Source organism: Lepidochelys kempii, chromosome 6 (genome assembly GCF_965140265.1).
Source record: "Lepidochelys kempii isolate rLepKem1 chromosome 6, rLepKem1.hap2, whole genome shotgun sequence".
In the NCBI taxonomy this organism is placed as follows: Eukaryota; Metazoa; Chordata; order Testudines; family Cheloniidae; genus Lepidochelys; species Lepidochelys kempii.
Genome location: NC_133261.1, coordinates 45,525,928 through 45,546,926, shown reverse-complemented (window position 1 = coordinate 45,546,926; position 20,999 = coordinate 45,525,928).

Here is a 20,999-nt window from a genome sequence, read left to right as displayed (position 1 = left end):
TATTGGACCCTGATGAAGTTCATCAACCCTGATGAAGTTTGGAAAGCCGAATGGAGTTCACAAGAAATCACAAACAAACACCTTGTGAAAGACCTAGTGCTTCGGTTGATCCCTGGCTTTGGTCTCCCATGAAGCTCATGGGCAACCCTAAACCATATCAGCGCAAACCATGGTAGATGTGGCTACTTGCTGCACAATTAAAATTAAAGACTCTCCATTGTATGACTGTGGTAATCCAGAACAGATCATGGAACACATAACTATTCAGTGCCCAATTCACAAATACGAAGGAGTCATCATAGCAATACACTCTGCTACTCCAGGCAATTATCTGCCTTAACCATCTAAATGTAAAATTAGAGTTATAGCTCTATATTTACATCAGCCATACAAAAAAGAAGAATGTAAATAAAAGATGGACAATCTCGAAACAGCAATAAAAACTAAGAAGGGAGATCTTGCTCAAAACCTTAATAAGCATCAGCTCAGGGGTACGTTGAGGCAAAAGGTCAGTGTGTTGGAATAATCTCTGGACACTAACACTGTGTGTGTTCACAGAGGAATGGGGACTCAAACCATTTATATGCTGTATCTACACTTCTGGGGTTTAACTAGCAATGAAACTGGCCACGCTGAGACTCCACAGGAAAGTGAAGTGAGCTGTAGCTCACGAAAGCTTATGCTCAAATAAATTTGTTAGTCTCTAAGATGCCACAAGCACTCCTTTTCTTTTTACAAAAACAGGCGATTTAGAATCATAGACTATCAGGGTTGGAAGGGACCTTGGGAGGTCATCTAGTCCAACCCCTGCTCAAAGCATGGTCAATCCCCAATTTTTGCCCTAGATCCCTAAATGGCCCCCTCAAGGATTGAACTCACAACCCTGACTTCCACCCAAGATGGCAGAATTCTGAATTGATCAAGCAAGCTGTTCACCAGAGCAGCTCACAAGGTCTCAGTGCTGTCAAATTTAAATTTGAACCACCTCCTAGTCTTAATCTGGATCCAAACATTGCCTCTACCTTCTTCTACCCATCACACACACACACACACACACACACACACAGTTTTGCTTTTAACATATAAATACAAACACAGAGAGAGCTTTTACTGATTATGTTGGAACAACTTTAAACATTTGTTTTAGGCTTGATCTACATCTGAGCCTAAGTGCATTCTGGCTTGCAATGCAGCTACTGTGTTGATTTCATAAGTTTTAATTGTGCTTAGTTATATGCCAGTATGTGGGTGTGTGATGGAAGATTAGGGAGGTGAAATATTGCTTCAGTTCTATATTTTCCTAGACTAGCACAAGGTTAGTCTGCCCCAAAAGAACTGTAGTCCTTTCCCCCTCTCACCCCGCTATTATGAAACTTAGACATACATTTTCTTTAATGTATATTAATTGGCTGAGCAAAATAAGGTCTAACACTCAACTCAATGGCATTTCTCTGTTTTGTCAGTCTGTAATGCATCCAATCAATTGCAACATTTCTAGGAACATTCTAGGCATCAATGGGCAAGAACCCGATAGATTTTGGTGCCAGCTGGAAAACCAGAACACTGAAAAACACTTATTTCCACACAGTGCCCATTTGGTGCTGCAGACAACATTGGGACATCAGAAGTAAATCAGCCAGTCATCACTCACTCACTCCAGGTCATTTGCATACTTCAATCCCATTGGTTAAAATGAGTCAGCAAATGAAACTATGAGTCAGGACTGAGGTGATTTGACAGAGTTCGGAGGATATGGGGGTTCAATACTGGAATAGCAGAGACTGCTTCAGATCAAGAGCTGCTTCAGATCAAGGCTAAGTAGGGGTGAGGTTACAGATTTTCACTGTGGCTCCCTCCACATTATGCCTGGCTCAGGCAAGATCATTTACCTTTGCCCAGTCAAAACTAATTTAGTTAATCTAAACAGTGCCCACTTGGTACTTCAGGCAGAAAGAGTGAAGAGGAGAGACAGCCAAAGCAGACATCGGGTTAGGGTGAGGGTTGCTGGAGGGACGTAGTGATGATGACTGATTTACCTGTGATGTCACTGTGCTTCTGTTTATCTCACAGACAGAAAGAAAAGAAATAAGAATGGGGGAGGGTCAAGGGAATAGGGGTGCACAAAGGAGCATGGGGGAGCAGATGGGGACCATAAAGAGCTCTTGGCATGGGGGTGAGAAGGGCACCTTGGTATGGGGTGGGGGGGTGCACACAAAATTCTTAGCATGGGGGACGGTGAATGGGGGAGACAGAGCCTCTGGTTTGATGGAGGGAGTGTGCAATTGCGGAGAGTCCCCAAAATAGAGGGCAATGGGAGGGTTGCACACAGGGAGCTTGTGGAGAAGAATGGAGGAATGCTTGTGTAAATGGAGCAACACTGTTGTAAAGCCAAGCCTGCTGTTACTACCACAGTTATTTTTAATAGGGAACTTGAATTACCAAAAGAACAACAGTCAAGCAGCTACATGTTAAATGCAATCGTTCACACCACGGAGTGATTGGAAACACAATGTTAGAGAACTTTTTTTTAAATGTTTCCCTTTAAGTAAAAGAACCAAGAACAATTACTTTATGGTGTTCCACTTGGAGGAAGCAAGGAAGGATTTGGAAAGCTGCTAGACTAGCAGGTTAACAAATGTCCTGGTGCCTTGTAACCTGGTTATACAGCATCATTACTAGTCAGGAGCTAGTAGAATTGCTAAGGATTTAAATCTGGAGCATCTTTTGTTATATCCCACCAATAGACTATGGGCAAGTCCTGGTGCCATTGAAGTCAAGGGGAGTTTTGCCATTCACTCCAATGAAGAAACCACACAGAAAGTTGGATGCCAAACAACCATATTTACTAAATATATGCAAACACTCCAGGGCAAGGCACGTACATACTGTTTCTCTGACAGGGTTCTGGCAGCTACTGCATAGAACCACTATACCGCCCCTGCAGTGGGGGACTTCTTGAGTGGAGCAGACCTGGTTCTATTAGCCCTAAGCCACCTTCTCCCTCCTTTCATCTAGGGGTACATCAGTGGGAGGAAGGAACAAATGAGATATGAGGGGGGGGCATGGTTAGAGCACATGGCTTTCCAGCCCATCCTCATTCAACACTGCAGTCCCAATGAACCTGCTGCAGCTGGTGTAACTGATTCTAAGGCTTTGTCCAAGCTGGAAATTCTTCTTTTGTCGTTCAGGGGTGTTAAAACACACACACACACACACTCCCCGAACAACAAAAGTTTTACCAACGAAAAGCACCATTGTGAGCAACGCTTTGTCAGCAGGAGCACTCTCCTGCCAGCAAAGCTGCTGCCACTCGTGAGGGGAGGGAGGGAGTTTTTTGTTGGCAGGAAAGCTTTCTCCTGCCAACAGACAGCAGCTACACTGCACGCCTTTTAGCGGCACAGCCGTGTTGCTAAAAGTGAGGTAGTGTAGACAAAGCCTAAGTTACTCTAGAGGCCAATTTGGTTCCCCACTGTCCGGACAGATAGGGAATGCTTGGCACAGCTCAGGATTCACGCCTCTCTGTTAGTGTAACAATGTCTCAATGACAAAGTCAAAATGCTTTTAGCTAAAGAGTTTCCAGATCTGTGTTTAGGTTACAAATATGGAATTCCTAACGAAGTATGCATGTGTATACTTAACCAACCCATCTGAGTGTGAGTGTATGTAACGGGGACCAGGGTGAGTAGAACAGAATGGATGCTTTTTAGCCAGAGCCACTTTGTTAAATGGAGCCAATTAGGAGAAACCCAGCACAAATCCCCATTTCTTCTCATAAAGTGGAAACAGTGTTGACATTTATCCTCCTTATCATGGTATAGTGATGTGCTCAGTTATCTGATTACATTGTCTTTACTTTGGGGGGAAAGAGGAGGAGTTAAAGATTGGTTGGAAAAATCTATTTGTTCTAGTGGTCTACCTGCTACGGGTGCTCCATTCCAAACCAGAAACCACAAAGTCTAGGGAGCAACACACGCATGTTCTCTGGAAGAAGACTGCAACAGCCAGAAAGAAGAGGGGTGATGCATAACCTGAAACAGACCTAGTTTTACAGAGAAATTCCAAGTTAGAAAGTTAATCCTTAGAAAAATATTGTACCAAATCCAAATATTAAAAGTGCTCAGAGACCACAAGGATGGGTGCAGTTTAAGAACCTGAATAGAATACAGTACAATGTATTTGGTTCTTTTCATAACAAACAACATGTCTTTAATCACCAGCAGCTGATCAGTCAGTCTAAATAATTTAAACCACAAGACCAAAGATGATAAAACAGCACATACTGCTGAGTCTTACATAGCAGAAAATGGCAATGCTGTATGCCCTGATTAGACTCTGGGGCTCAGAGTCTCGCTCGTGATCAGGCTCATTTGCTCCTTCACACTATTGGGTTCCATAGGCCAGATTTTCAAAATAGCTCAGCACTCAATCATTCCCATTTCGGCCCCTCAATGAAGGGGTCAGATATTAGAAGTGCTCAGCACCTAGCAGCTCCCATTGAGTTAGTCAGCAGTTCTGAATAGTGGGTGCTGATCTCTTTTGAACAATCTGGCCCTAAGAGTGTATTTCCTATACAGGGATAATTTGGCCTCTTGGTTTTATTCTCATGATTTCTTTTCTTTTGATAAATTTTGATGGAAATGAGCATGCTGTAATATCAGTAACTGACTGCCATGCATGTTTAGGGGAATAAATACAGTTAAATGGTTACTAATCAACACAGAACAAAATACAGGGCCTTCTTGTAGGCTGGCAGCCTGTCTGAATTAACGCAGAATTAACATGTGACAATGTTAACAATTTTTTACAGGTAATGTGCAGCTATTGTAAACAATGTCATACATGGAATTAAAGTACAGTAAATTCAGGTGGCTGGCTGAAGAAGACTCATCCTATTGAGTCATGTTAATGAGGGCTTTTAAGAAAAAGAAGCAGAGAGCAACACAAGTGAAACTAACACTCCCATACACACACTTATTTTGCAATAAATTGGTAGTTAAGAGAGGAGGGATAGCCCTGTGGTTAAGGCACAGGACTGAGGCTCAGGAAAGTGAGGATCATGGCCAGGGCTTTCTTTCTATGTGATCTTGTGAAAGCCATTTCATCTCTCTGTGCCTCATTTCTCTATCTATGGGATAGTAATACTTCAACCTTCTATCTGTCCTGACTGTTTAGGTGGTAAGCTCTTTATGGCAGAGCCTGTCTCATACCACATGATTGTACAGCACCTCGCACAATGAAGCTGTGACTTTGTTGGGGGCTCCAGGAGCTACTGTAATACAAGTCATAATAATTATAACTGGTTTGTTAGTGTCATTAAATTTCAAATCATACATTTTTACCTAATTTCTGTATTACACAAACACATAATTTTACTTTCAAAACAGGCACAGTAGGAGATTTGCTTATTGAATTTGGCAAAGGCTAAAGGCACTCTCTTTTATCTTTTACGCCACACTTATAAAATCAACGCACACTCCCTTAGTTGATGTTGGGGGAGGAAAGTTCATAGCTACTTTGGGGATAAAATATTTTTCCTCCTAAAATGAATAGATATAATGAAGCCTGGAAAAAAGGCAGCTCCATCCAGAACCCCTAAAAATATCTGGCCTACTTTTTAAATAAAACATATATTTGCAAGATTTATAACTCAATAGTTGGTGGTGTTCTTGTTTTGCCTCAGGTTGAATAAACTGCAGGATCTATTTCTGGATTAATACTGAAGAGAATGCAACTGTTTTGTTATCTGAAAGCTACAACAAAAAAAAGAAATAGAAAATCAGTTCATTCCCATATATATCAAACCACGGCCTCTAGCCTTATCTTGTGTATACAAGTGATGTCATCATCAAAACTGGTCACAGGACAAGCCTCTGCCAAACATCACATTCTTTGTTCATAGCTACACAGTGTCTAGTCTCTTGACAGCCTCACTTAGGCAACATGTACAGACAAGGTCCATGATTGGAGCACAAATGGTTCAACGGGAGTCAAGACTAAGGTAGCTGTTAAAAGGAGACTCATTCCTTTGGGTGTGCCATTTTCTCCACACAGACGTTATTTTCCCTGTAGATCTTTGTTTACCTAGAGACCAAATCACTTCAGGCTGATCAAAAAAAATGTGGCTGATTTTCAAATGATGGTAACCTGAGAAAGGTCTTCAAAAATCTCTTAGTTAAAAAAAATCATCTGTTCTGTTGCTGAGAATTAGAAATCAAAAGAAATAAAACTAAATGAATAGTCACCTGTTAATAGCCAGCAGGGGCAAAACATGTCACACCTGAGCAGGGCAGCCTGTGGCTCCTCGCACCAGGTGTGTGTGGGGGGGGGGGGCGGTGCCATTTCCAGTGTGCACAGAGCCCCAGAACTCTTTAATTCAGCACTGCAGCCTCTGGGCATCCACTGAAGTCCATGGGATCACAAACTACTTTGGTCAGCTTCCATTTAAAACTGGTGTGAGTGAGAGCAGAATCAGATCCATAAGATTTCAAGGTAGACCTGCCATACACACAATGTCACCACTTGACTAACTGGTGCATTTATATACAGAGTTCTAAGCAGTGTGTTTAAAGGAGGCCTGATAAAAAGCAATAAGCAAACACTTTTCTGGTTATATTAGAAATGTTGTCCTACCAAAACCAGCATATACATGGTGTACATAGTGTTGCTAACCCTCTCCATTTTATTGTGAGTCTTGAGGTGCCTTTTTTAAAGCCCCAGCTACTGGATTCATGAGACAGCAGCTTTCATTTTTTTAAAAAGTAAGTTTCTAGTCCTCATGGTTGCAGAGAAAAGTTTGAAAACTGGACCCCAAAGTAACAAAGGTTCAAACACCAGAAGGTAAAGAAAAACCATTTTAAAATTTTCATTTAGGATTTTTGAATGCTTAGGCTTAGCAATAGTATGTATGGCTGGCTACTGCACCACGGATGTGCAAACAGGGACGTGAACAAAACAGAGTTATGTTAGTTTCTGCTCCATAAGAAGCATAGAGAAAGGGGGAGATCAAACCTTAGCAAAAGGAAAGGATACAATTGGTAAGGAAAAACACAAAGCCAGCTCTGTAGCTGGTGCAATTCACAGGAGCTATGTGAGTTCAGGGGTGCTAGAACAATTTTTATAGTGGGGGTGCTGATATACAGAGTTTAAAGTCTGGTTCAATGGCTATGATGGAAATCACTTGAAGCGGGGGATGTGGCAGCATCCTCAGCACCTCTAGTTCCAGCACCTATGTACCAGTTTACACCAGCTGACAATATGGCTTTGTTTTCAACTTTCTAAGGAAAGAACAGTGAGTAAAATTTACCCAACATTAAGCAATATCAAATGGACTTGATAGTGTCCAGTTGAATTGACAGATGCAACAAGTAACAGCACTGGAAAACACCACAAGAATTCAGCTGAAGATAGGGGCTGATGGGCTGTTTAGATCCTGAGCTTTTTTAGCACAACTTTTACTTCCCTCTATTAGTTAAATGCTCACAAGCAAAGAATGTTGAACACAAGAGCGGAGTCCTTAATTCATTCTCAGGTTAGCAGAAGGTCAGCTTCAGCAATTCACTTCAAATCTTGACTAGTGAAAAGCTAGTCTTGAAATCTGGTGGGTGGGGACATCAGGGCAGAGGGTTGATGTATAGTCAGAGAAATTACATTTTATGGCCTTGTGGAGTAAGATTTATTATTTGCTCTTTCAAAGATGTGTTCTTGTCAGTGTCTTTTCGTGCTGCTGGTTTGGAACATGACCAATATAAATAACACAGGGCCAAATATAGGTCAAGGAGAAGTCATTGTTATACAAACATGTATTGCACTTTTTAGGGTGGTGGGATCACTAAAAGGCTCCTTCCTCACCCACCATTTCAGGCAGAGTACTTTCATTCTAATAGCCTTAGTTTCCCCCAGGTCCTTTTGACACTCTATTACCACAGTATCTGAATGCCTCACAATCTGCAGTGTATTTATCTACCCATGTACTTAGGTAGGGAAGCACTATTATCTCTTTTTACAGACAAGGAACTAAGACACAGAAAGACTAAGTGACTTGGCCAAGGTCACAGAGGAAGCCTGTGGCAGTAAAAAGAATTGAACCAAGGCCTTCCAAGTGCCAAATTCATATCCTAACCACCAATCAGCTTCTTTTGAGAGCCTCCAGCCATGGGGCTATCCTTGGGCCATACAGCCTTTTATGGCTGACTGCCAGCTAGGGTGGCCACTCTTTGGGACACAGGAAAGACACTAAGAATGCTCAGTACCTCCCTGAGATCATCCCCAGCAGCCAGATTATCAACTATGCAGGTGGGCTATGCTAAGTCTCAGGCTCTGGCCCTGGAAAGGTGCAGGATTTGGATAGTCTCATGCTGCTTATGCAACCACCTCTTGGAGCAGCGGCATGGAAAACTTCTCTCCTTCCAGATATGACCTGTCCATCAAGGCTACAGCACTAGACACTGTGGAGAATATCATGGCTGGAATTGGGCCCTATGTCTATTATTGCAGCACTACATACAGCAAGAGCAATAATCACTCACGCTTTCAGGTAGCTGGTCTGAAAGAAAGGCAGAGGGGGACAGCAAGCCTGAGGACAATAAGACAAACAGCCTGGAGAGCAAGAAACAACAAGGGAAGAATGGCAGCAAGGTAACAAAAAGAAGGGCTCTCTGCTAAAAAGGTAAATGGTAAGATAATCACATGTGTTTTCACTAAAGCTGCTAATTCACTCTTCACGTCTCCCATTCAAGTCATCAATCACAACATAACCTAAATAAAGCTCAAAGCACAGCTGCCTGCATGCCACTGTAAATGAACCTTCTGCCAATGGAACACTGCCCCGGCAAGCTGGCGTCACAGGAGGAAAAAACGTTGGCTGTCAAAATAAACTAATCAGGTACCACAAATCCTTTAAAAAAAAAAAAAAAGTATATGCTACTAAGTTTTAACTCACTCATTGCTAGTTAGCTGAGCTCAGTGTTTTTCTTTACTTAAAAGCACCAGAACAGGTACCAGTCTGAGCTAGATGGAGCTCTAGTGCTCTGCATAATTTGGTCAGAAATCTCATGAGAAGTCCAGCATTTCTTTAAGGGCCATGTAGGGAGAATAGTTTCTTTCTAGGTATGTCAGTACTCATGCAGGAAAACCAACAGAGGATGAGGGAAAATGTTATATGACTTTTCAATCAAACCTCAGAATAGGGTCAGCTCAGGTCTCCAAACCATTCTGCCCACACCTTAGGATGATTTTTACAGATCTAATGCAAGATCTTCTTAATACCACAGTTAAGAGGCTACATAGCCTGGTGGGCTAAGCACAGGACTGGGAGCCAGGATGTTTTGATTTGTGACCCTAACTCTGCCACTGACTTGTTCCGTAACCTCAGGAAATTTGCTTAACCTGCATCATAGAGCTAAAATTCTGACCTGGATTTTCCTTACAAACAAACGAATAAGACTTCCCTTTACATATATACATGGGCTATCAGGCCCTTGGTGCATAGGAACAATTCTCCCACTTACTCCCTCCCCAGAACTGATGGGGCATGGATTGGTTGGGATATAGTCAGAGTGTCGCCTCCAACTCAATAAGCAAGCATAGAGGGGAACAGTAATTAGCTGCTGACATAGGCAAACAGTAAACTACCCTCACAGGAAGAACCAGAGGAGGGATAGTGACACAGAGGTGTGTGTAAAAACAGCAAGGAGTCCTTGTGGCACCTTAGAAACTAACACATTTATTTGGGCGTAAGCTTTCGTGGACTAAAACCCACTTCATCAGATGCATGGAGTGGAAAATACAGTAGAGAGATATAAATACACAGCATATGAAAAGATGGGAGTTGCCTTACCAAGTTGGGGGTCAGTGCTAATGAGCCAATTCAATTAAGGTGGAAGTGGGCTATTTTCAACAGTTGATAAGAAGGGAGGAAAAATTACTTTTGTAGTGCTAATAAGTTCAATGTAATCTAGGTGGCCCATTTCAAACAGTTGACAAGAAGGTGTGAGTTACAGCAGGGAGAAAAGTTAGTTATTGTAGTGACCCATCCACTCCCAGTCTTTATTCAGGCCTAATTTGATGGTGTCCAGTTTGCAAATTAATTCCAGTTCTGCAGTTTCTCATTGGAATCTGTTTTTGAAAGTTTTTTTGTTGATGAATGTCCACTTTTAAGTCTGTTTTTGAGTGTACAGGGATATTGAAGTGCTCTCCTACTACTTTTTGAACGTTATAATTCTTGATATCAGATTTGTGTCCATTTATTCTTTTGCGTAGAGACTGTCTGGTTTGGCCAATGTACATGGCAGAGGGGCATTGTTGGCACATGATGGTATATATCACATTGGTAGATGTGTAGGTGAATGAGCCCCTGATGGTGTAGCTGATGTGGTTAGGTCTTATGATGGTGTCCCTTGACTAGATATGCAGACAGAGGTGGCACTGGAGTTTGTTGCAGGGTTTGGTTCCTGGGTTAGTGTTCTTGTTAACTTCTTGTCAAACTGTTTGAAATGAGCCACCTAGATTACATTGAACTCATTAGCACTATAAAAGTGATTTTTCCTCCCTTCTTGTCAACTGTTGAGAATAGCCCACTTCCACCTTAATTGAATTGGCTCTTTAGGACTGACCCCCCACTTGGTAAGGCAACTCCTATCTTTTCATATAAGCTGTGTATTTATACCTCCCTACTGTATGTTCCACTCCATGCATCTGATGAAGCTTATGTTAGTCTCTAAGGCGCCACAAGGACTCCTTACTGTTTTTGCTGATACAGACTAACACGGCTACCACTCTGAGAGGGGTGTGTGTGATTCACAATGACTCCCAGCATCACCCCTGGGGTGCTACAGTTTAGTTACCAGCCCTTACACAATTTAGCTCTCAGGTGTCAGACAGACATCTACCATTTAGGCAACTAGCCAGAGAATTTTATCTTGTTGTTAACTAAAAATATAAAGTCCTCTGTTAGGACAAGGAAATAGTTTAAACAAAGTAATTCAGTGACCACATATTTCTGGTGGGAGAGCCTGAATTCTGTATCTTATTACCATGTTTTGATTGCTGTCTGTAATGTATTTCAGAAATATGAAAAAATGTGATTCTTTTTAAAAATCAGCTGGTAAACAAAAGAACTTTTACTGTCAACATACTGCTTAGAGAGAGAGATCCTGGAACAGAAAAGAAGTAACCAGCATATAAGTTGGTTCCGACACTAAATAGGAGTGTGGAGGCCAACTAGTCAAACAGTACCATGGGTGAAATTTAGCATTAGTATAAGTAGTGTGATTCCTCCAAAGTTAATGGAGAGTTGCATTCATAGAATCATAGAATCATAGAATATCAGGGTTGGAAGGGACCCCAGAAGGTCATCTAGTCCAACCCCCTGCTCAAAGCAGGACCAATTCCCAGTTAAATCATCCCAGCCAGGGCTTTGTCAAGCCTGACCTTAAAAACCTCTAAGGAAGGAGATTCTACCACCTCCCTAGGTAACGCATTCCAGTGTTTCACCACCCTCTTAGTGAAAAAGTTTTTCCTAATATCCAATCTAAACCTCCCCCACTGCAACTTGAGACCATTACTCCTCGTTCTGTCATCTGCTACCATTGAGAACAGTCTAGAGCCATCCTCTTTGGAACCCCCTTTCAGGTAGTTGAAAGCAGCTATCAAATCCCCCCTCATTCTTCTCTTCTGCAGGCTAAACAATCCCAGCTCCCTCAGCCTCTCCTCATAACTCATGTGTTCCAGTCCCCTAATCATTTTTGTTGCCCTTCGCTGGACTCTCTCCAATTTATCCACATCCTTCTTGAAGTGTGGGGCCCAAAACTGGACACAGTACTCCAGATGAGGCCTCACCAATGTCGAATAGAGGGGAACGATCACGTCCCTCGATCTGCTCGCTATGCCCCTACTTATACATCCCAAAATGCCATTGGCCTTCTTGGCAACAAGGGCACACTGCTGACTCATATCCAGCTTCTCGTCCACTGTCACCCCTAGGTCCTTTTCCGCAGAACTGCTGCCTAGCCATTCGGTCCCTAGTCTGTAGCTGTGCATTGGGTTCTTCCGTCCTAAGTGCAGGACCCTGCACTTATCCTTATTGAACCTCATCAGATTTCTTTTGGCCCAATCCTCCAATTTGTCTAGGTCTTTCTGTATCCTATCCCTCCCCTCCAGCGTATCTACCACTCCTCCCAGTTTAGTATCATCCGCAAATTTGCTGAGAGTGCAATCCACACCATCCTCCAGATCATTTATGAAGATATTGAACAAATCTGGCCCCAGGACCGACCCTTGGGGTACTCCACTTGATACCGGCTGCCAACTAGATATGGAGCCATTGATCACTACCCGTTGAGCCCGACAATCTAGCCAGCTTTCTACCCACCTTGTAGTGCATTCATCCAGCCCATAATTCCTTAACTTGCTGACAAGAATACTGTGGGAGACCGTGTCAAAAGCTTTGCTAAAGTCAAGAAACAATACATCCACTGCTTTCCCTTCATCCACAGAACCAGTAATCTCATCATAAAAGGCAATTAGATTAGTCAGGCATGACCTTCCCTTGGTGAATCCATGCTGGCTGTTCCTGATCACTTTCCTCTCATGCAAGTGCTTCAGGATTGATTCTTTGAGGACCTGCTCCATGATTTTTCCAGGGACTGAAGTGAAGCTGACTGGCCTGTAGTTCCCAGGATCCTCCTTCTTCCCTTTTTTAAAGATTGGCACTACATTAGCCTTTTTCCAGTCATCCGGGACTTCCCCGGTTCGCCACGAGTTTTCAAAGATAATGGCCAATGGCTCTGCAATCACAGCCGCCAATTCCTTCAGCACTCTCGGATGCAACTCGTCCGGCCCCATGGACTTGTGCACGTCCAGCTTTTCTAAATAGTCCCTAACCGCCTCTATCTCCACAGAGGGCTGGCCATCTCTTCCCCATTTTGTGATGCCCAGCGCAGCAGTCTGGGAGCTGACCTTGTTAGTGAAAACAGAGGCAAAAAAAGCATTGAGTACATTAGCTTTTTCCACATCCTCTGTCACTAGGTTGCCTCCCTCATTCAGTAAGGGGCCCACACATTCCTTGGCTTTCTTCTTGTTGCCAACATACCTGAAGAAACCCTTCTTGTTACTCTTGACATCTCTGGCTAGCTGCAGCTCCAGGTGCGATTTGGCCCTCCTGATAACATTCCTACATGCCCGAACAATATTTTTATACTCTTCCCTGGTCATATGTCCAACCTTCCACTTCTTGTAAGCTTCTTTTTTATGTTTAAGATCCGCTAGGATTTCACCATTAAGCCAAGCTGGTCGCCTGCCATATTTACTATTCTTTCGACTCATCGGGATGGTTTGTCCCTGTAACCTCAACAGGGATTCCTTGAAATACAGCCAGCTCTCCTGGACTCCTTTCCCCTTCAAGTTAGTCCCCCAGGGGATCCTGGCCATCCGTTCCCTGCGGGAGTCAAAGTCTGCTTTCCTGAAGTCCAGGGTCCATATCCTGCTGCTTACCTTTCTTCCCTGCGTCAGGATCCTGAACTCAACCAACTCATGGTCACTGCCTCCCAGATTCCCATCCACTTTTGCTTCCCCCACTAATTCTACCCGGTTTGTGAGCAGCAGGTCAAGAAAAGCGCCCCCCCTAGTTGGCTCCTCTAGCACTTGCACCAGGAAATTGTCCCCTACGCTTTCCAAAAACTTCCTGGATTGTCTATGCGCCACTGTATTGCTCTCCCAGCAGATATCAGGAAAATTAAAGTCACCCATGAGAATCAGGGCATGCGATCTAGTAGCTTCCGTGAGCTGCCGGAAGAAAGCCTCATCTACCTCATCCCCCTGGTCCGGTGGTCTATAGCAGACTCCCACCACTACATCACTCTTGTTGCACACACTTCTAAACTTAATCCAGAGACACTCAGGTTTTTCTGCAGTTTCGTACCGGAGCTCTGAGCAGTCATACTGCTCCCTTACATACAGGGCTACTCCCCCACCTTTTCTGCCCTGCCTGTCCTTCCTGAACAGTTTATAACCATCCATGACAGTACTCCAGTCATGTGAGTTATCCCACCAAGTCTCTGTTATTCCGATCACGTCATAGTTCCTTGACATCAACAGGACCTCCAGTTCTCCCTGCTTGTTTCCATTCACTTTACAACCAGGGCTAAAGCTGAGTTGCTACCGCGCTTTCTCTTTTTCCTAGAATGCTGTGGAATGTGTATTAAAATAGCCAAATGCAGAAGCTATGCTTATGTTTATAGCCATATTGCAAATTATGGAAATTCCTCATTTCTGCCCCCCAAATTCCTATTTGGAAGTCAGAATGAGTTCTAGGTACATGAGGAATGCAGACTTTAGAATTATGCATACATTTTCTGCCCAAATTGAGTTACCATAGTTTTGCCCAGTAAGAAGCACTCACTACCACTTAGTATTATATATATTTTATATGCCTTCCCACACTTAACCCTTCATTTAATGGTAATGCTGATCACACCTTACAGGGTTTCAGATATGTTCAGGACTTCACCAACTAACTCTGGCCAGCATGATGAAGTCCTTTGATCCACAGTAGCTCTGGATCTGCAGCTCATGACTGTGGCATAGAACAGAGGGTGCTAAGCGACTCTGCCTTTCACAGAACTTTGGACTGGCACTTTGGGTATTTGAATGCAAAACCAAAACTGGCACACAGTTTTTGCATATCAGTTGAGAGATCGCTGAGATCCAAGAGTCAGAGGAGCAATGTAGTCCAGTGGATAGAGCCTGGGACTAGGGCATGAAAGACCTGGTTTCAATTTTCCAGCTTGACCACTGTCCTGACTCCTGCTCCAGGAAAGCAATCTGGTTTCCTTTCCGCCCTTTGGCTGTCTTGCCTATTCAGATTTCAAGCTATTCAGGGACTGTTTCTTACTATGTGTACTTATGGTGCCTAACCAATGGGGCCTCTATCTCATTTGGGGTCCCTAGGCACTACTGCAATATAAATAATAAAAGACAGCAACAGTTATTGCAATTTAGATAGAAGATGTGTTTCCCCTTGCAAAGTCAACAAACAAAAAGTAAAAGGAATGAGATTCCTAAAATACAGGTTTGGAAGGAATAGCATTTAGATAAGAAGCAAGCCTTATAAACTCTGAGTTACTTGAGCTGTAGATAGTATTAGACAGGTCCCCACGCTCTACAGATGCACAATCTGAGAAGGTGGAAGCATACTTTTTGGAGATGAGTAATTTCCCATATGCACCCATCAGAAACAAGTCCAATAAAAAAATGGGGGAAAACAGGACAACAACAACAACGCTTGCGGCTAAAGGATGCCCCCTAAGTTTATTGTCTTCATGAACAAGATCTCATGTCAAAGGCAATGCTTGTAGCTAATCCTATAGGAAACTAACTAAGGATTTATTAACTCATTTCTTTTTCCTAGTTATTTATAGGTTAAAGCAGGCAACATGTATACACAAAAAAGTAACAGTCTAGGGTTCCAAAAGCTGACACAATTGTAGTAATCTGTCAGCACTGAATGTCTTTTAGGGCTAACCCATGTTGACCCTGGGGATCTCTGCTTTTGTTTCCTAGCTCCAGTCCTGTGAGAGTTCAAACATCAGATTGATGAAGGGCCCCAGGGACACACTGGCTGCCACTTCTCACAGCTCCCATTGGCTGGGAATGGCAAACCGCAGCCACTGGGATCTGCGGGCGGCCATGCCTGAGGATGGTCAACGTAAACAAACTGTCTCATCCACGGCCCACAGGTTGCCCACAACTGCTATAGAGTCTAAACACTAAAAACATCTTTACAAGTTTAACACCTATCTTGAACAATACTAACATACAGGTGATCAGGTCCAGTTTCTAGCTGTGAATTTGTAAGTGCTCAGCTGATGCCTGCAGCCTTGGCAAGATCTGGCATGTGGTCCACCAGTGTCACAGATGGTTCATATCTGGGTTCCAATTTTATACAAAAGGGATGTTCTCATAAATGTTTCAGGTTTGAACCTATCTGTCTTTAAAAAGAAATAAGCTAAAAATTAGGATGATTTTTTACAAAATATCACTAGCTGGAATCTTGTTTTGCAGAATCAAAAGCCATGGCAGTGTGGATCCAGGTTCTCCTCATTTGCCAAAAGGCATTTGGATAAATAGCACGCATAATAGTTTGACACATACCACGGACAATGAACAACAAATATCTAGTGATAACGTCAACCATTGGGGGGGGAAAACTCACTGGTCAACCTTAATAAAAAACCTCTCAAGGGAACAGATTCATTCAAAATGTGAAAAAAGTGTTTCTTTAAACCTTGACACCATCAATGAAAAGACATAATGAAGCTGAAGCATATGCTTCTAAAAAAAGGAACAAAAATCACAGGGAAAGAGTAATGGATTATTGTAGTTGCCTATTTTAGCTATGAATATGGCATAGACTGTCCTAGAAGTTCTATTTTATGACACAGAAGAAGTTAATCATATAGCCATGACTGTACATACTGTCATTAACTATGTGGTGGGTTCTGTGTGGTAGATCTGTGTGGTAAGATACAAAATGTAAATCCCAAAGAAATGTATAAGTTAGCAAAAACAACGCCGAATACCTTTCTGCGCACACACAAAAAAGCAGTATTCCTTTTTTTGTACAATGCATGTTACAATATTTCTGATTCTGCTGTAGCAGGAGACAACATATGATGGGATTGCACAAACTATTATTGTAAAGGATCATCTATGACTTTGTAAAATCATAATGCTATCAAAGGAGAGAAGGGAGGATAAATTTGAGAGGGGTCTGAATCAAAACACTAGATCTAAACAAACAAAATTTGGGGGGAGGAGAGCACGTAGGACAGTGAAGCATCAAAGTCTGGATCTCGATTTTGCACCTCAAGCCCATGTCGAATATAAATTCAAATGCATGTAGTTTAAATATTTTTGTCATGTATTTTTGTCAGTCAAATGATGCCCTACTAAACTTCACAGTTAAACCAAGTTATAAAGGGTGAAATCCTGGCCCTGCTGAAGTCAACAGGAAAGTTCCCATTGACTTCAGTGGAGCCAGGATTTTGCCATTTAAGTCAATGGGACATAAGCTAAATTCCCTCTAAGCTGAGCAGCCACGCAGCAGCCTATTAAGTGCCAGCTGGCGCTCAGGGCTGCGGCAGGAAGAGATGTGTCTCCCTCAGCCCCACACCTGCCACGGCGGGGAGAGGCATCCCGGCCCCAACCCAGCCTGGTCCAGACCTGCTGTGGACAGGGGAGAGCACTCCTCCCCTGGCCCCAGCCCTAGCCCCGGATCTACCGCAGCCAGGGGAGTGGTGCCCCTCCTCCAGCTCCAACCCAGCCGAGCCCTGGATCTGCCATGGACGGGGAAGAGGCGCCCCAACCCAGGCCCGGCCTGGCCCTACCGCAGACGGGGAAGAGGCACCTATCCCGCAGCCCCAGCCCTGGAGCTGCGGCAGGAAGAGAGAGCTGGGGAGAGTCCTCTCTCCCCACCATAGCCCCAGGGCAGCCTGCACCCCGAACCCCTCATCCCTGGCCCCACCCCAGAGCCTGCACCCCCAGCCAGAGCCCTCACCTCCCCACTGCAACCCTCATCCCCAGCCCCACCCCAGAGCCTGCACCCCCAGCTGGAGTCTCACTCCGCCCCAACCCTCTGCCCCAGCCCTGAGCCCCTCATCTCCGGCCCTACGCCAGAGCCCTCACCCCCCCACACACACCAACTCTCTGCCCCAGCCCTGAGCCCCCTCCCACACTCCAAACCCCTTGGCTCCACCCCTGCCACATGAATTTTGTTATGTGCACCTCCATATTGCTGCACATAACAAAATTCATTCCATACATGCGTGGGAAAAATTAGAGGGAATACTGCATGTAAGTACATGCTTAAAGTACCATACCTGTAAAGTACAGTACATGCCCTTATATAAATCCATGGTACGCCCACATCTTGAATACTGCGTACAGATGTGGTCCCCTTATCTCAAAAAAGATCTACTGGCATTAGAAAAGGTTCAGAGAACGGCAACTAAAATGATTAGGGGTTTGGAATGGGTCCCATATGAGGAGAGATTAAAGAGGCTAGGACTTTTCAGTTTGGAAAAGGGGGGATATGATAGAGGTATATAAAATCATAAGTGGTGTGGAAAAAGTGAATAAGGAAAAGTTATTTACTTCTTCCCATAATATAAGAACTAAGGGCCACCATATGAAATTAACAGGCAGCAGGTTTAAAACAAATAAAAGGAAGTTCTTCACTCAACGCACGGTCAACCTGTGGAACTCCTTGCCTGAGGAGGTTGTGAAGGCTAGGACTATAACAGGGTTTAAAAGAGAACTGGATAAATTCATGGAGGTTAAGTCCCTTAATGGCTATTAGCCAGGACGGGTAAGGAATGGTGTCCCTAGCCTCTGTCTGTCAGAGGGTGGAGATGGATGGCAGGAGAGAGCTCACTTGATCATTACCTGTTAGTTCACTCCCTCAGGGGCACCTGGCATTGGCCACTGTCAGTAGACAGGATACTGGGCTGGATGAACCTTTGGTCTGACCCAGTATGACTGTTCTTATGTGCCTTCTTGAATCAAGGCCTTTAGTAGGGGGCTTGCCTGATGAGTAGGGCCCTACCAAATTCACGGTCCATTTTGGTCAATTTCATGGTGATAGGATTTTAAAAATCATAAATTTAATAATTTCAGCTATTTAAATCTGAAATTTCAAGGTGTTGTAATTGTAAGGGTCCTTAACTAAAAATGAGTTGGGGGGGGGTAGCAAGGTTATGTAGAACAGGGGTTGCTACCCTTACTTCTGTGCTGCTACTGATGGCAGCGCTGCCGTCAGAGCTGAGCAGCTGGAAAGCGGTGGCTTCCAGCCAGAAGCCCAGTTCTGAAGGCAGAGCTGCTGCCAGCAGTAGCACAGAAGTAAGGAGGGCATGGTATGGCATTGCCACACTTACTTCTGCGCTGCTGCCTGGGCCCTCAGTCAGCAGCCACCATTCTCCAGCCACCCAGCTCTGAAGGCAGCACAGAAGTAAGGGGGCAATACCATGACACCCCTTTCCCCCCCCCAAATAACCTTGTACCACCCCGCCCCCCGCAACTCCCTTTTGGGTCAGGACTCCCAATTTGAGAATTGCTGGTCTTCCCCATGAAATCTGTAGAGCATAGGGTGGAAGCACACAAAAGACCAGATTTCATAGAATCATAGAATATCAGGGTTGGAAGGGACCTCAGGAGGTCATCTAGTCCAACCCCCTGCTCAAAGCAGGACCGATCCCCAGCTAAATCGTCCCAGCCAGGGATTTCATGGTGGGAAACCAGATTTTCATGGCCATGAATTTGGTAGGGCCCTACTGATGGTTTCCCCTACATTGAAGAACCCTGGAATGCATCACTCACAGTGAGCACATTGAGCCTGTTCTCACTGAGACCCATGGGTGGCGTGTGAGGCCCCTTTGGGGTGGTTAGCCCCACAGCCATGCTCCCTCCCCTCCCCGTGGCCAGAAAAGCCCCGGCCAAACATCCCCGGGCTGCCCACTGGCCCCAGCCACCTGCTGGCCTCCAGCCAGAGCTGAGCTGCTGCCGGCTTAGGGGAGAGGGCCAGTGTGGGTGGGGCCTGGACTTGGTTTAGGGGAGGCTTAGCCTCCCTTGGCCTATTATATCCACCGCCCACGTTGAGACCCCTGTAAATCAGAAATAATGCCCCTGAAATTAATGAAGTTATACCAGTGTAAAACAGATGTAAGTGACAGTAGAATCAGGCCCTTTTATTCCTGTCACACAAATCTATTTTCAATCATACAGCGTGCTGTTTCCAAGGCCAGGGGAAAATTAATCCCATACGCGTATACATTGATGGATGAACTGCAGGAGTCCAACCCTCCTTAAAGTTGCTGAACAGATGTCTGTTCTGACAGATGAAATCTCACAACTACAAGGAATTGGAAAGTGCTCATATTCCACCTTCCTCCATCGTTACAATGCTCCTACATTTCCCTGAATGACAAGCCCCCTCAATTCTCCCTATTGCCAGACGCATCCACCCTCAGAGAGACTATGTGGGTTATGGAAGTCGGCCAAAGGCCTTGCATATCTTACTGAATCCAAGAGCCACATTGGCAAGTGCAAAGCCTCCCCAACATGACATCATATTGCAGTATCCACTGTAATGAGGCATTAAGTGCTTTGCAATGCTCAGGCACTAACTGGAGCCTGCTGCGTCAACCTTGTCCTTTCTTGGGCTCTTTTCTGTCTGCTCCCTTGCTTTGTATGTTTAATTTCCTTTGTTTTGTCAGTGACACGATAATTTCCATTGACAAAGTTTTGCATTGACATTGTAATGAGGTCACCACAATACTGTGTGATGCACAGGGCAGAGAGATCTCGCTAACCTAGAGGATGTCACATTCCAGATAAAAGAGAGCTTTGTGTGAAGTAGTTTTAGCCAGCTGTTTTTAAGGAGTATATATTAGCTGAAAGAAAAGGAGTACTTGTGGCACCTTAGAGACTAACCAATTTATTAGAGCATAAGCTTTCGTGAGCTACAGCTCACTTCCTCAGATGCTGAAGATCATATGCTGCTGGGGTGATGGTGTCTCATGATTAGGAAGCTAACTGTTCTCTTGGCTCATGAGGAATTGCAGGTTCTGGGGGATCTTGTGACACCAAGAGAATGGAATTCTGGCTATCGGAAAGATATTCACCCCAAGATGTCTATGTTCCACTCCTCCCCTACCTTGCATATGCAATATGCTCTGACCCACCATTACCTTCAGGCCAGGATCCAGCACTGAAGAGTTGGCACCTATCTAGAAGTCAAGCCCAAGGCAGGGAGTAGCTTCCACAGAGCCCTCGCTTCAGTAGCTTGGCTTCAGTATCTGTTAGTGAACCACTGTCTTGCACTTTCTTTTTTTAAATTGGGCTCACAGATGACAGATAGTGATTATTCGCTCCTGGGTGTTTCCATCAACTTCCATTTAAATTGCTTCACGTGGAAATAGCATCCTAACAGGAGCTGTACCAACTAACAC